Source organism: Phyllobates terribilis, unplaced genomic scaffold (assembly GCF_046119375.1).
Source record: "Phyllobates terribilis strain yellow unplaced genomic scaffold, ASM4611937v1 Scaffold_7__3_contigs__length_470593459, whole genome shotgun sequence".
Classification (NCBI taxonomy): Eukaryota; Metazoa; Chordata; class Amphibia; order Anura; family Dendrobatidae; genus Phyllobates; species Phyllobates terribilis.
In genome coordinates, this window is record NW_027362767.1 from 64,100,588 (window position 1) to 64,117,606 (window position 17,019).

Sequence of the window (17,019 nt, forward strand, 5' to 3'; positions counted from 1 at the left end):
CTGTACTCTTCTGGCTACCTTGCTAGAAGCGGATATAAGTAGCCCACGTCCCTGAGTGTACCGTGTGGTGCTCACCCGTATGGCCGGTGACTCGGGGCCTTCTAATGGCTTCCGCTCCACGATGGCGGTGCTGGTCCCACGCGTGTGACCGTGCCTTCGGGTTTCTGGGCCTGAGGACCTGAAATCCCCTGCCGGTCGGCTTCTGCTGCTGGGTAAGAGTTAGTCCCCACAGCCTCGGACGCCGGGTCCGGTAAGAAAGCTTCTCAGTCAGGGCGAGCTCTGCAGCTGCCAGCCCCTGACTCGTAGTAATATTGCTCCCACTGAGCTTCTGCTGTTTCTACTCTCCTTGACTGACTAACCCTGCCTCAGCCCAGGGTTTATACAGGGGAAGTTCTTCCCCTCCCAAGACTGGGCAGGAGGTGTGGCATGCACAGGATCCCTGACCAAAGGACCTCCCACCTGCTCTCAGACATAACATTACATTACTGTGGAAAACCAGACCCCTGGGGTGCCACATTCCCCCCTAGTGAAATTTAGTACTCCGGGACTAAACATATTTTAGAAAAACATAACAAGATATAACAACAATAACAGTACAATAAGAAGAAACACATAAAGGTGGTCACGGCATGTCCGTAACCGGGTGCAGTCTTTGAAGAAAAGCAAGGTGTCCATTTCACCAAAACAGGGAGACGTAACCAGGTAGGGGTCTGTCCTACCCCGAGTCCTTAACAGTCTCTAGTCCATCCTGGGTTACGCACCAACTATGTACAAGGATTCCCGGTAAATCCACCAAGGATTCCTAAAAATAACTGGAAACACAAAATTATACACAAGCACCAATACACAGATAAACATAAATAAAACAATTTATACACTTCAAATCCTCCAGCGTGCGGGTAACTGGCCTCTAGTGGCCCTAGTGGACCTACGGAGCTGACTGTCTGGCCCTGAACTACAGGGTGTAGGAGCTGTCAAGGGTAAACTGGGCAGCTGTCTACCGGCTCTTTGTCTCACTAGGGGTACGGCAGGCTCACTATAAGCAGAGGGTTGATCCTCCTGTTCTGCTTGTGTGGAGTCTTCTGCCTCCTGGACCGGCTGTTCTTCCAGCTCTACCTGTTGCTCCGTAGGTGCTTGGGATGCTGGTTGGAGGAAGGTGAGTACGGGTACCACAACTGCACCATTGACTTGAGTCCAAGACCGAGGGAAGTCCCCGAGCACAGTACTAACCATATCTTCCCTTTCCTCTACGGGTCGATGGTCTTCTTGTTCCTCTTCAGGGTTCCTCAGTTGTTCGGGACACTTCTTCAGGTGGTCCCGGGATACAATGGCTGTGGTTTCCCCTCCGTCTTTACTGATGGTACAAACCTTCGGGTTCTCGTGGCTTGAGGGCAGTACGGTGTACGGGTCCTTCTCCCACTGGTCATCCAACTTGTGGAGCCGTCTCTTCCTCTTCAAGACCTGCTCTCCGGGTACCAGGGGAACAGCGGGAGCATACTGGTTGTAAGTTTTCTCTTGTCTTTCCCTAGCCTGACAGAGACTTCGCTCCACGCTCTCCTGTACTCTCCGGTACTGCTGCTGCCTCTCTGTGTCCCAGTCTGTTTCTGGTGAAGTGTCCTCGGGTGTCAGGACTCCCATTTCCAGGTCAACAGGTAACTTACCAGGTCTTGCCCTCATTAGGTAAGCCGGGGTACAGTTGGTGGAACCTACCGGGATGTGGTTGTATAGGTCCACCAGATCGGGCAACTTCTCAGGCCACAGACTGCGTTCTTCCAGGGGCAACGTTTTTAGAAGATCCATTACCACCTGGTTCATTTTCTCACAAAGTCCATTAGTTTGCGGATGGTAGGGTGTCGTCCTTATCTTCCGGCAGCCATACAGATTGCAGAATTCCTGGAAGACCTCCGCTTCAAAGGCAGGTCCCTGGTCCGTCAGCACTTGGTCCGGGTACCCGTGTGGACGGCAAAAGTGCTGCTGGAAGGCTCTAGCTGCTGTTTGAGCCGTTAAGTCCTTGACGGGGACGACAACCAGAAACCGGGAGTAATGATCCACGATGGTTAACGCGTAGACGTAGCCACTTCTGCTTGGGGTCAGTTTTACATGATCCAAGGCTACCAGTTCCAACGGTTGCCGGGTGACGATGGACTGCAGGGGAGTCTTCTGGCTGGCACGGTCCTTCCTTCTCAGGTTGCACGGGCCACAGTCTCTGCACCACTTCTCGATGGTTCCCCTCATGCCTACCCAGTGGAACCGCTCGCGCAGCAGGAACTCCAGCTTCTTCCACCCGAAGTGTCCAGCTCCGTCGTGGTATGCCTCCATCACCATGGCTGCGTCTCTTCGTGTCACCACTACTTGCCAGAGTAATTCATGCGTCCGGGAGTTAACCATTCTGCGGCACAACTTCCCTTTGTAAAGGAACAGTCGACTCTTCTCTGCCCATAGTTGTTTGGCTTCCTCCGGAGCGTCTGGTTCAAGGCGAGCCTCCGGCCGAGTCAGCATCTCCTTCACCAGTCGGACGGCAGGGTCGCTGTCTTGCGTTTCCGCCCAGTTGTAGTGGGGTAAGGGGTTCAACGTAGCAGCCTGCTTACTCCTTACCCGGTGGGAATACTGGATAGTCCCATGACGGTGGAATGCAGGGAGTTCAACTTCTTCCAGTCCCTCCGGATCTTCTCCTCCGTCCGGCAGGTTGGGCATCCTGGACAGGGCGTCCGCGTTGGTATTGGAGCGTCCTGCCCGGTATTTGATTGTGAACTCGTAGTTGGACAGACGGGCCATCCACCTCTGCTCCAGGGCACCGAGTCTTGCCGTGTCCAGGTGTGTCAACGGGTTGTTATCCGTGTACACGGTGAACCGAGAAGAAGCGAGGTAATGCTTAAAGCGCTCGGTGACTGCCCATACTACGGCCAGGAACTCTAACTTAAATGAGCTGTAATTCTCGGGGTTCCTTTCGGTGGGTCGCAGTTTTCGGCTGGCGTAGGCGATTACTCGTTCCTTCCCCTGCTGGATCTGGGACAGTACGGCTCCTAGCCCGATGTTACTGGCGTCGGTGTAGAGGATAAAGGGCTGGCTATAATCCGGGTACGCCAGGATTTCGTCCCCCGTGAGGGCCATCTTCAGCTGGCGGAAGGACTCTTCTTCCAGCTCCTCCCATTTGAAGGGCGGCTTCTGGTTCTTGGCCTTCCGGGACTGGCCTATCAGGAGGTCCTGCATAGGTGCTGCCTTTTTGGTGAAACCGGGAATAAACCTTCGGTAGTAGCCTACCAACCCGAGGAACTGCCGCACTTCTTTTACGCTGGAGGGGCTTGGCCATTCCTTAATTGCGGTGATCTTATCAGGGTCGGGAGCCACTCCGTCAGCGCTCACCACGTGTCCCAGGTACTGCACCTTTGGTTTCAGGAGGTGACACTTGGAGGGTTTCACCTTTAGGCCGTAACTTGCCAGAGCTTTGAACACTTCCGCCAGGTGTTTCAGGTGGTCCTCATACGTCTTGGTATATACGATGACATCGTCCAGGTACAACAGGACCGTCTCGAAGTTTCTGTGGCCCAGACAACACTCCATTAGTCGTTGGAAGGTTCCCGGTGCGTTGCAGAGTCCGAACGGCATGCAGGTGACCTCGCTAAGTCCCATCGGGGTGGTGAATGCGGTCTTCTCCCGGTCCGCCTCTGCTACAGGAACCTGCCAGTACCCGCTAGTGAGATCCAAGGTAGAGAAGAAGTTAGCAGACCTTAAAGCAGCCAATGACTCCTCTATCCTTGGTAAGGGGTACGCATCCTTGTGTGTGATACGATTGATTTTCCGGTAATCTACACACATCCTCATGGTGTTGTCTTTCTTTCGGACTAAGACTAGTGGAGCTGCCCAGGGGCTACAGCTATCCCTGATCACCCCAGCCTCCTTCATGTCTCTAAGCATCCCCTTGGCGTGTTGGTAGTGGGCAAGGGGTACGGGTCGATACCTCTCTTTTATAGGAGGATGGTCTCCCGTGGGGATGTGGTGTTCTACCCCCTTGACTCGCCCGAAGTCTAACGGGTGTTTACTGAACACTCTCTCGTACTCCTGAACCACCCGATAGACTCCTTGTTTCTGGTGTGCGGGAGTGGAGTCAGTACCCAGATGTAGTTGCTGACACCAGTCCTCCATGTTTTTCTTAGAGCCGTTACCTTCCTCCGGGTGAGATGGAGGCAAGGGTTCCACAGATTGTATAGAATTTTGGTTAATGGTATATAATTTGGCTAGCGTGGCATACCGGGGCAGGTACACTTCCCTCTCCCCGATATTTATTATGCGAACGGGCACCCTCCCATGGCGTACATCAACCATCCCCCGTGCTGTCAAAATGGTGGGCCTACTGTCCGAGTAAACTGGTTCTACCATTGCCTGGTAATCTCTACCTCTCAGACCAATAGCTGCCCGGCACCAAATCATCATTTCACTTTTTGGGGGCATGGCAATAGGAAAAGGGTCACACATTCTTACGCTACCAATCTCACCGCCGGAGAGTTCCACCTGTTGCCGTCGCATCAGTGCCCGGATCTCTTTCTGGAGCACCCGCTGCTCGCCGGAGCTGGCGTTCTTGGCAACCTGCTGTAAAAGGAAAATCACCTCTGCAAGACAATTTTCAATTACATTAGTTCCTAGAGTTATTTTTGGGTGACTCTCATGTTTGTCAATATCTACAATGATCAGTCCCTGTGCTGCCAGTTCGACTCTACCGATTTTGATGGTCACCTCTTTAAATCCGATCTGTGGCACGGGCTGGCCATTGCTGGCGATGATACTCAAGTCGTCGTCAGGGTAGCGGGTAATATCCGAGTCATTCCAGTACTGCTTAAAGAGCACGTACGGGATGGTGGTGACCTGTGACCCGGTGTCCAGTAGGGCACTCATGGGAATGCCATCCAGTACCACAGGCAAGACTGGACGTCCTCCCACATATCTGTCGCGCCAGTTCGATGGGCCTGGTGATCTTTTTCCTGGGGGTTGGCCCTCTACCCCAGGTTGTGCCCGTTTAAAGAACAGTACCTTGCCATATGTCCAGGTTGATTGCAGCGGCGGCAGATGGGTCGTCCGTCCTCGCTGTATCGGTCACTGGGTCTTCCTCTGGCCGGTGGGGTCCTCCTTGGTCGACGCCACGGGATGTCCTCCGGTCCGGATGCCAGCTGGATCTTCCCTGGGGTGGGAGCCTGTAAAGACTGCACAGTTCGGGTTAGCGCAGCAACGCTCTTAGCTAGCTCTTGGACCTGATGGTGTAGGTCTGGAGCCGGGTCATTGTCCAAAGCCTGCGCATCAGCTCCCACAGGCCCTGCCGACAAGGGCGCCGCCTCCTGGTGGTAAGTGATAGCAGGGCGCTTGTGGGTCACAACGCCACCCGGTGCCGGTTCTCGGAGCACCCGGATGGCTCTGTCCTTGAACTGTGCAAAGCCCAGATGGGGATCCTGTAAGGCCATTGCCCGCAACTGGGTTCGGTGGGTATTACAAAACAGTCCCTCTATAAACTGTTCGGTCAACAGCCTGTCCTCGTTTCCCACTCCATCAGGGTCGGTCTGCTTAATGGCCCTCAGGGCCTCTTGTAGGTTTAGTGCATAGTCCCTTATACTCTCATGCGCTCGCTGCTTGCACCCGTAGAATCTAAGCTTAATCTCGGCTGAGGTGCGGGTATCAAAGGTGTCCTTCAGCCGGGTTAGTATCCCTGCGACAGTCTTCCTCCCAGGTGGCCAGGATTTTACTTCCCTTTTGGCTGCCCCGGTTAGTTGGGCCACCAGGATGCTCACTTTTTGCTCTTCTGTGAGGGGGTACACCTGGAAGAGGCTATCCAGCTTTTCTCTAAAGTCATGCAGGGTATGTGACTCCCCTGAGTACTGGGGTAGCCAAGCTGCTCCCGGGATATAGGGCATGGTGAAGGGCATAACTGCAGCAGCGGTAGCGCTGGCGGGGGTTGAGGCAGTGAAGCTCTCCTCCGTATCCGACATCTTCCTCCCCCCTAGTGGACCGTGGCCTACCTTGCGATGATCCTGTTCCGTAGGCCGCGGCTCCGCAGTGGATCGTCAGGGTTGAGGACCTTCCGTCGCGCTCCTGTGACGTCGGCGTCTGCTGGGCTCCTTCCAGGACCTTACGCAACGTCCAGACGTGAGGCGGGGCTTCAGTTCTCGCGCGCTTTCGGAGTCCACGCCCCTCTTCTTCCCGCGCGGCGTCCTCAAGATGGCGTCCAATGGCGGGAAAACTCCACGGATGGCGGGAAGAAGGCAGAAGATGGCGCCGGATGGCGGGAAACTTCACCGATGGCGGGAAGAAGGCTGAAGATGGCGCCGGATGGCGGGAATCTTCACCACAGGTAAGTTTGAAAAGTCTCTTTTTCAGGCACGCAGTACCCGGTGGTTGCGGGCACGAAATCCTGCCGACTACGCCAAAGTTGACGCGCCCCTGGGCCTGTGTCGCGCTGCGTTGCGCACGCGGGAGCTTACCCGGAGCCGGATCTCTTGAGGGTTGTAGTCTCGTGGCGGTGACCCGGTCCGTGCCCAGGGAGTCAAACTGAGCGGCGATGTAACAGCGGTAGATGCAGGACGACTACGCCACCCGTTGAATGCAGCTATGGAGCTGCCGCTGCAGGACAGTCCGCTGAGGCCGGTGGATGGATGGTGCAGCGTAGATGGTATAACCCCCAACGGGAGGGGTATGGCCTCAGGGCAGCAGATGTGGATGATGAGGGTAGCAGGAACCACTCAGAGACGGTGCGGTGTAATTCAGGGTCTTTACTGGTAACAACGATAGACCCTCCCGGAGTACTTGCTAGTGAACGGGGCCTGGTCAGTCCTTGAGCAGATGGGATCTCCCCTGGCCAGGCGGAGTTGTAGGCCTCCCAAACTGACTGTACTCTTCTGGCTACCTTGCTAGAAGCGGATATAAGTAGCCCACGTCCCTGAGTGTACCGTGTGGTGCTCACCCGTATGGCCGGTGACTCGGGGCCTTCTAATGGCTTCCGCTCCACGATGGCGGTGCTGGTCCCACGCGTGTGACCGTGCCTTCGGGTTTCTGGGCCTGAGGACCTGAAATCCCCTGCCGGTCGGCTTCTGCTGCTGGGTAAGAGTTAGTCCCCACAGCCTCGGACGCCGGGTCCGGTAAGAAAGCTTCTCAGTCAGGGCGAGCTCTGCAGCTGCCAGCCCCTGACTCCTAGTAATATTGCTCCCACTGAGCTTCTGCTGTTTCTACTCTCCTTGACTGACTAACCCTGCCTCAGCCCAGGGTTTATACAGGGGAAGTTCTTCCCCTCCCAAGACTGGGCAGGAGGTGTGGCATGCACAGGATCCCTGACCAAAGGACCTCCCACCTGCTCTCAGACATAACATTACATTACTGTGGAAAACCAGACCCCTGGGGTGCCACAGAAGCATACTAGTTTCCAGTGAGTCACTCCTGATTACAGAGAGGTACATGCTAGTGCATATATTAAGCCAAGCTTCCATGCTGTGTTAACTATGCCAAACACAGGAAGTGCATTCATTTCCAGAGCCATTAATCACTTGGTTCGACACTTACTAAACCAACAGAATTGCGTTAATGTGTGGTGATATGGCATCAGCCAAAAATAAGTTAAATCACAAATAAGTCACATGCAAACCACACTTGCATGTGACATGCATTGCAGTCCATGGAAAGTGACTTGGATGCGACTTGCGACCAGACATAGAAAATCCAATTTGGAAACATTTGCAACTCTGAGGCAGTGGCAGGAGGATTGCAATGCCATAGCATAGTAAATCATTAGTTGAAATACTGCAGTTTGACACATGTCGCTGTGTAGCTTTGGCTTAAACTTCTCAATGTTTGACGACCAAAGATGATGCTATCATGCCACTGCTACATCATGCTATGGTGTAAGTGAATGTAATTGTGTGGCAACCAACAAGTTGCTGTTGTGACACACAAGTCACAAAGAATCTAAATGATGGATTTGGATTGGTGTAACTGCACCTTTAATTGTTTTGTCTGCTCTTTTTTAGGAAATCTGCCTTTTTTGGCTCTACAAGGCCGCTGTAGTTTTACTAGCAGAGATCTTTGGCTGTAAGTGAAGAAATGCAAACACCTGGAAGAGATTGGGAAAGAACAAACCTAAACTGGTGAGCTAAAATTAACTATTTTTCCAAAACTTTTGGTTAAAACTTTTCTTTTAATAACATTTATATTTTAATCATCTTACAAAGGCTACACAGTGAATGTGATTATTAGGCTTGCTAGAAGCTACCACCTTAAGGCATAATTACATATTGTGTATTTAACGTTCCTTCCACTTATTTCATGCTAAAAACAGGAGCTTAAGACCAGACTGATATCACACACATTTTGGATGTAGTTTGTTGTGTATGGTCTCTGTAAAATTAGTATGAAGATTCCCTAAGGATGCATTTACACAGTGCGATGTGCAGCATTAAATGTCCGCCAGCTGGCACATGTTTGCCACTCAGGTGTTGTTTAAATAGAACCTGTCCACTTTACACCGATGTATAAATAGCTATGAGGTGTGAATGTAGCCTAAAGTTATGTGCACACATTGCGATTTTTGCCTAGTTTTTTCATGAGCATTTTTTCTGGGTAAAAAAACAGCATTTTACTGTTCCGGCAAAGTGAATGATATTTCTGAAATCTCATGCACATGTTGTTTATATTTTCCTTGCAGATTTCAAGCCATTTCAAATCTGCAGCATGTTAATTTTTTTCAGCGTTTTTGCAGCATCTTTTCACCCTTTCTAATGAATAGAAAAAAAAACCACATCAAAAATGTGCATTTTTTATGCACAAAATCTCATGCACGCAATAGGTATTTTTTCCTAAGTGAATTTTAAGGACTGCAGCGTATTTTAAATCTGCAGCATGTTAATTCTTTCAGCATTTTTGCACTGTTTTTTTTTTTCTCCCACAGAAAGCAATAAGAAAGCGCAAAAATGTGCACACCAGTCTTAAAGAGGTTGGTTGTCCAAGTTTTCCACAAACGTTTGCAGTCACTCCATGGGACTGCAGACTTCTGAATCTTCACATTATACACAGCGGATTGAGGATTCTCCGGTGCCAGTGGCGAGTCCGGGTAGTCATGTGACCACAATTATGCTATTTTTGCATACGTTCAGCCTCATTCCAACTAGATGTGCGTGGCCTCGCTCAGTGAAATTTAATTGAGTGAGGTAACGCACTTCTAGTCGTAATGTGGCTGGAAATATGTATATCGAATACTTGCAGGCACATGATCAGTCAGTCTCGCCGCCGACACCAGAGAATCCTCACAGCGCGCATTACACACAATGTGAGGATTCACAAGACTACAGTCACGTAGAGTGACTGCAGATTTTTATGATAAACCTGCACAACCCCTTTAATTAAGGCACCGCTGGGCTAAAATGTGTCTAATTCATTAAGAGGCAGTGTGCCTCCACCACCAAAAACTTTACTGCAGTCAAGGACTGGAGCAAATTATTGGCTTAATTTACACCACGAAAGTGAAGTAAATTGTTATCACTTTGCTGGTCGGGCTTTGTCACACCCCACCCCATCATGCCTAAAGGCCCTGTCACACATAACGAGATCGCTAGCGAGATTGCTAGCGAGATCGTTATTGCGTCACGGTTTTGGGATCGCTGGGGAGATGTCAAACATGCAGAACTTCCCAACGATCTCGGCCGCCCCAGCGATCTAACCAACGATCTCGGCGGTCGTTGGGACGCTTTCACACAGCAGCTATTTCAACGATCCACACCTTGATAGGGACTGTACTATGTCAGAAAGGCGTACATAAAATTACTTTTCCGCGCCCCCCTCATCTTCAATTGGAGAACGCTACTACATTCTGATTGGGTGGCCTTGGTTTAACACTGCGTCTCCGGTCAGATGGGATCTCCACTTCGTGTCCATTGAAAATGGAAACTCATTTGAGACCCCAAACAATACTTACCTCGCTAAAGATGCCTGATTTCTTCAAAGTAGAGTCACAGCCGGAGAACGCTGGTGGGATCTGAAAAAAACAAGGACGCAGTAGCGACCACCAATCGGAAACGAGGAGCGCAGAAAAGTCCAATTTATGCACGCCTACATGTCTCAGTTCTGAATCGCTAACGAGGTCGTTGATAAGGTGTCAAATACAGCGATGCACACTGCCCTGCTGGAGAGCAACGACCCAGGAATGGTCCAGGAAGCTTTGTAACGATCAGCGATTTCACAGCAGGGGCCTGATCGTTGCTACCTGTCACACATGACGAGATCGCTAGCGAGATCGCTATTGCGTCACCAAAACCGTGACTCATTAGCGATCTTGCTAGCGATCTCGTTATGTGTGACGGGGCCTTAAGCTCTGCCTACTTTGGAGCTGGCCTGTACTGTCATAACAATGTAAAAGAATTGCAATTATTTATCGCAGCTTCACATTGCGCAAAAAAATTGTGATATTTCATGGTGTTTTATTCCAGAAAACTGGCGAAAATACCTTTGTGAATGGGGCCCTTTGCTGCTGCCAAAATTCAGCTTTGAAAAAGACATCAAAATAGAGGAGAGTATCGATAAATGCTGCACATAGTGAAGAGGTTATTTATTTGTGTTTTTTTTTTTATTGCATCCTACTTTCAGTTTAATGACTACTAAATAAAAGAGGGAAATAGTATCTAAAGGCAAACAGCAGGAGTGTTCTTGTGTGGTGATTGTCCTGCTTTCCCCTGACCCCCTGTGCACAGTTTGAGCAAAGAGCCACTAAATACTGATTGCTGTGGATGCAGTTACAAGGATTGGAAAGACAAGTCACTGAATATGGCAGCTGGGGATATAGTCTGGACCATATGGAGGGTCAATTCATTTCTGCAAAGGAGTAAGGTTTTATCACCTGCTGCTGCAGAAAAACGAAAAGAAAGTAATTTCTAATAAAGGAGACAGCTGTTGGCTTTGTAACTTTTCACTGCTGACTGACCGTCTTTAACTACAGATATTTACTGCAAAGCAAATCAATCTGGAAACTGCAAATTCTCTGCCAAGATCTATCAAACTACAGCATATATAGGGGTGGACCTCTAGGCCCCGATGCAACCTATGCAGCTGCATCGGGGCCCAGAGGTAAGGGGGCCACTAACACCTCCAAAGAAGGTGGAATTGTACATTATGATGAGATGTAGGACTGCAAAGGGCCCATATGTTATTCTTGCACAGGAGCCTCTTCTATGTGTCCACTCCTGAGTATATGGTACTATAGACAAATTCACTGATCTCTGCTGAGATTCGCTGGTACCGGGCATTATAAATAAGAGCCAAAGTTGCGCTGCATTCAGATATCGCTGGTTAAAGTTCAGGTGTTCATGGACTTTTCACTATTTTTAGGCTGAGACTATGCAGTGATTTTGGCCACAACACAGGTTGTGCGACCAAAAATTGCTATATGCACCATTGCTGCTGCAACTGTACATATATACTATAAGGCCACATTCACACGTTCAGTATTTGGTCAGTGTCTTACATCAGTATTTGTAAGCCAAAACCAGCAGTGGGTGAAAAATGCAGAAGTGGAGACATGTTTCTATTATACGTTTCTTCTGATTGTTCCCCTGATGATTTTGGTTTACAAATATAGATGTAAAATACTGACCAAATACTGAAAGTGTGACCATAGCCTAAGGCTATGTGCCCACGATGCAGAAATGCTCCGGATTTTTCCTGAGCGTTTCTGCATCTCCCTGGCAGAAAAAATGCATGCGGATTTTGCATACGTTTTTCTGCCAGGGACAAGCGTTTGTCAAGCTTTTTTGGCATGCTGTTTCGCATGCTTTTGTAAAGCGCTTTTCCAAGCGATTTTAGCATCATTTGAAAAAGTGCCTGAAAGTTGGTCACACAATATAAGTCTATGCAACCGGCAGGGATTTATATTGTGTGACCAACATAATGTTAAAAAAAAAGAATTAGAATGTAAAAAAAAATAAAATAAATAACCTTATCACATGACCGCTGATGGCTTGGAAGGTCCTTTTACATTACCGGTACCCACCACGGAGCCAGCAACGAAGCCGGGAGCAGACCGAGGCCGCCGGAAAGGTGAGTATAAGGTTATTTTTTATTTTAATTCTTTTTTTACTTACAGGTACTATGGTACCCGCCTCTGGAGGAGAGTCTCCTCTTCTCCAGACCCGGGTACAATCCGCGCATTAATAGCATAAGATCCGCATGACTACATGTAGTCATGCGGATCTTATGCGATCCAATGCAAGTTAGTGGCTGTGATTTCTCAGCGAAATCACACTAGAATTGGTCTTGCTGCGGGTTTTACTACAATGCAAATTCGCAGCGGAAATTTCCGCATGATGTGCATAGCACATGCGGATTTGCATTGCAGTAAATGGCAGACCTATTACAAGTGATTTTAATGCGTTTTCACAGCGAAAATACGCCGCAAAAACAAATTAAAATCACTTTGTGTGCACATAGCCTAAAAGCAAGTGTCTTAGGTGTGACCATTGACTGAACCCAGTATTACATTCAGTGCCTGGTGTCTCCTGCCATGTCTGTTTGCTGTACAGAAGTGGCTGCAATTAGCCTATCACTCTTCATTGGTTTATGGGACCTAGTTGCAAGCCACAACTGATTGCTTATATGCAGACCCATCTCTTCTGTTCTTGTCATTTTGAAGGTCCCATTAACAGGACCACATAATCAAACCTATCTTGCAGACATGAAAATATACAGGTACATCTCACTAAATTAGAATATCATCAAAAAGTTACCGTAATTTATTTCAGTTCCTCAATACAAAAAGTGAAACTCATATATATTATATAGTCATTACAAACAGAGTGATCTATTTCATGTGTTTATTTCTGTTAATGTTGATGATTATGGCTTACAGCCAATGAAAACACAAAAGTCATTATCTCAGTAAATTAAAATAATTAACAAAAAACACCTGCAAAGGCTTCCTAAGTGTTTAAAAAGATCCCTTAGTCTGTTTCAGTAGGCTCCACAATCATGGGGAAGACTGCTGACTTGACAGATGTCCAGAAGGCAGTCATTGACACACTCTGTTTGTAATGACTCTATATAATATAGGAGTTTCACTTTTTGTATTGAAGAACTGAAATAAATTAACTTTTTGATGATATTCTAATTTAGTGAGATGCAAAACCCTCTGAATGTTGGATCCATGCAACGAACAGCAGGCCAAAGCTTTAACCATTAAAATAAATTACCTTCTTTGTGCTGAAGATGATATATAATGCACAGTCTTTTCTGCACCTCTGTATGTTGTAAAAAATCTGTATATATACACAGGACAGCAGAATGTCTGTTAGTAAGACATTGTGAGTGCATACACAGTACATTGTATACTTTACAGTACACAAGGGGAATATGGAGCCAATGGCCACAATGTAGCCAAGGGCTACAGGCTGCTAGTTGCCCACCATTGACTTATACAGTAAGTTTTTTGCATCAGAGCCCAGGAGTCACATATGACACCTCCGAAATTAGATGCCAAATAAACCAACTGACTTCTGCAGGCAGCAGACAAAAGCACTTAGACCCGTCCAACATTTCAACACATCCCTAGAAATATTATCCAAGCTTTGTGAGCCATTAACCTTCCGCTGAGCTGAAGGCAACTTTCTGTTTATGAAATTGACTCAATAAATCCTCAGGCCTCTAAATGAATGAGTTTGTTCATGGGAAATTAAAGCTTTAAATAAAAACCTGCAAGCCTGCACTTGGCATCTCTGGGATTTCATCCACATAAAATGATTGATAAATGTTTTTTTCCTTGTGTTTCTGTTTCTCTAGTGTTTTAATTTTTAGTAAACATCAGGAATTGATAGCATGGGGTGTTAATTATTGAATCCTGCGATACCGTCCTACTGCGCAATGGTTAGATTGATTCATAAAATGACCACTTTCCTCTGCAGCAGCTGGAAAATTAACCCGTCCTCCATGATCCAAATAGATCATTCTCTACATCTGTTGCTCTCTCTATGGGAGAATCCTATGAGAATGGTCAGCTTTGAATAATTAGGCAAATGAATTGGTTCTGAGTAATTGGAATCATTTCTGGCAAACTGTCTGGCTTGTAAATGAGATTTTTTGCTTTAGAGCGGTTGTTGAGTGTGGCAGACTTTGCTTGATGTACAGCGTGGAGAAAATTACAATAGCTGGTTATACTATTACATACTGTTATTAGCACTTCATTTCTGACTTTACACTTAGTTTTTTTTTGATACTTTGAAATTGATAGCCATCAATATCATAATCAATAGAGGGCCGACTCTTAGCACCCTGGTGGATCAACTGTTTAAGGGGCCCATGAGTATATACAGCACAACTTTACTTTTAGCAGTGGATGTGCCTGGTGTTTCAGCTTAAAGGGCTATTCCCATCTTCATAGATGCATATTGTCAGATAGTGCTTGCAAAAACAAGCAATTTTGCAATTTACTACATGTTAAAATTTATAGACGTCCTTGAGATAGTACCGGTAACACTTTTTTCCTTTGTTTTCTATTTGTTGCTTACCGCTGTTGCTATCTAGCTGATCAACACTGTGGTGAAGCTGACCAGGATTAGAAGGTAACAGCAAACTCCAGTGATCCCGGCAGCTTCAAAACAAAGCTTACAAGCGCAATAGAAAAGAGCTTGTAAGCACTGCCCATGTTCCAAGGCCACGATATGTATACAAAAGAAAAATCTTAATATCTAAAGAATGGCTGTAAATTTTAAGAAGCATTAAATTACAAAATTGCTTGTATTTACAAGCACCATTTGATAATACCCATTTATGAAGATGGGAATATCCCTTTTGAAGACTCATGCACATGAGCATATTACTGTCCATTAGTAGCGGTGATCGACTATACACAAGTCAATAGTTGCTTGTTTAAATTTTTGCTATCAAAGGTTTCTTGAGATTTTGTGTCTCCATTAACCAGGACCATTTTTCCAATTTTCAGGTTTTGTTTTTTGTTTTTTTTTCCATTGCCTGTGTGGTATAAATGACATGTTAAGTACAGTGCTGGCCAAAAGTATTGGCACCCCTGCAATTCTGTCAGATAATACTCAGTTTCTTCCTGAAAATGATTGCAATCACAAATTCTTTGGTATTATTCTCTTCATTTAATTTGTCTTCAATGAAAAAAACACAAAAAGAATTGTCCTAAAGCCAAATTGGTTATAATTCCACACCAAACCTAAAAAAGGGGGTGGACAAAAGTATTGGCACTTTGAAAAATCATGTGATGCTTCTCTAATTCGTGTAATTAACAGCTCCTGTAACTTACCTGTGGCACCTAACAGGTGTTGGCAATAACTAAATCACACTTGCAGCCAGTTAACATGGATTAAAGTTGACTCAACCTCTGTCCTGTGACCTTGTGTGTACCACATTGAGCATGGAGAAAAGAAAGAAGACCAAAGAACTGTCTGAGGACTTGAGAAACCAAATTGTGAGGAAGCATGAGCAATCTCAAGGCTACAAGTCCATCTCCAAAGACCTGAATGTTCCTGTGTCTTCCGTGCGCAGTGTCATCAAGAAGTTTAAAGCCCATGGCACTGTGGCTAACGTCCCTAGATGTGGACGGAAAAGAAAAATTGACGAGAGATTTCAACGCAAGATTGTGAGGATGGTGGATAAAGAACCTCGACTAACATCCAAACAAGTTCAAGCTGCCCTGCAGTCCGAGGGTACCACAGTGTCAACCCGTACTATCCGTCGGCGTCTGAATGAAAAGGGACTGTATGGTAGGATACCCAGGAAGACCCCACTTCTTACCCCGAGACATAAAAAAGCCAGGCTGGAGTTTGCCAAAACTTACCTGAGAAAGCCTAAAACGTTTTAGAAGAATGTTCTCTGGTCAGATGAGACAAAAGTAGAGCTTTTTGGGAAAAAGCATCAACATAGAGTGTACAGAAAAAAAAAAGAGGCATTCAAAGAAAAGAACACGGTCCCTACAGTCAAACATGGCGGAGGTTCCCTGATGTTTTGGGGTTGCTTTGCTGTCTCTGGCACTGGACTGCTTGACCGTGTGCATGGCATTATGAAGTCTGAAGACTACCAACAAATTTTACAGCATAATGTAGGGCCCAGTGTGATAAAACTGGGTCTCCCTCAGAAGTCATGGGTCTTCCAGCAGGACAATGACCCAAAACACACTCCCAAAAGCACTATAAAATGGTTTGAGAGAAAGCACTGGAGACTTCTAAGGTGGCCAGCAATGAGTCCAGACCTGAATCCCGTAGAACACCTGTGGAGAGATCTCAAAATGGCAGTTTGGAGAAGGCACCCTTCAAATATCAGGGACCTGGAGCAGTTTGCCAAAGAAGAATGGTCTACAATTCCATCAGAGCATTGTAAGAAACTCATTGATGGTTACCGTAAGCGGTTGTTCGCAGTTATTTTGGCTAAAGGTTGTGCAACCAAGTATTAGGCTGAGGGTGCCAATACTTTTGTCCGGCCCTTTTTTGGAGTTTTGTGTGAAATGGTCAATGATTTGATTTTTGCTTCATTCTCTTTTGTGTTTTTTCCTTGCAAACAAATTAAATGAAGAGAATAATACAAAAGAATTTGTAATTGCAATCATTTTCAGGAAGAAACTGAGTATTATCTGACAGAATTGCAGGGGTGCCAATACTTTTGGCCAGCACTGTATATTCTGTGTGTCTGCACAATTAACAGGATATCAAATGTAATTTGTTTTATTTATGTTTTCCTATGTTTGCAGAATAAAATTCTTTGTAATAAACAATAATAATGTTGTGTCGCCTTACTCTTGAAACGTAACCCTTAGATTTTTCTGTTGACTGCATGAGAGGGCTTATTGTTTGAAGGATGAGTTGTAGTTTTATTCGTATCATTGTGGGGGGGTTTGTGACTGTTTGATCGCTTTTTATTCCTTCTATTTTGATACAATGTGACATAAATATAATGATTCTGACATTATTTTATTTTCACCAGGCAGGATAAATATTGTGTTCATGTTATAGTTTAGGTCATTAAAGGGAACCTGAAAGTTAATACATGATGCCC

At 46.8% G+C, this 17,019-nt stretch overlaps 1 long non-coding RNA gene across 1 annotated transcript in view; it reads left to right on the forward strand.

Moving 5' to 3' along the window:
• LOC141152868 (uncharacterized) overlaps window positions 1–17,019 on the forward strand; it is a 270,377-nt gene that overhangs the window by 236,661 nt on the left and 16,697 nt on the right. The window contains exon 3 of the long non-coding RNA XR_012247175.1: window positions 8,001–8,117. This is a non-coding gene — a long non-coding RNA (uncharacterized lncRNA). The remainder of the gene's footprint in view (window positions 1–8,000; window positions 8,118–17,019) is intronic.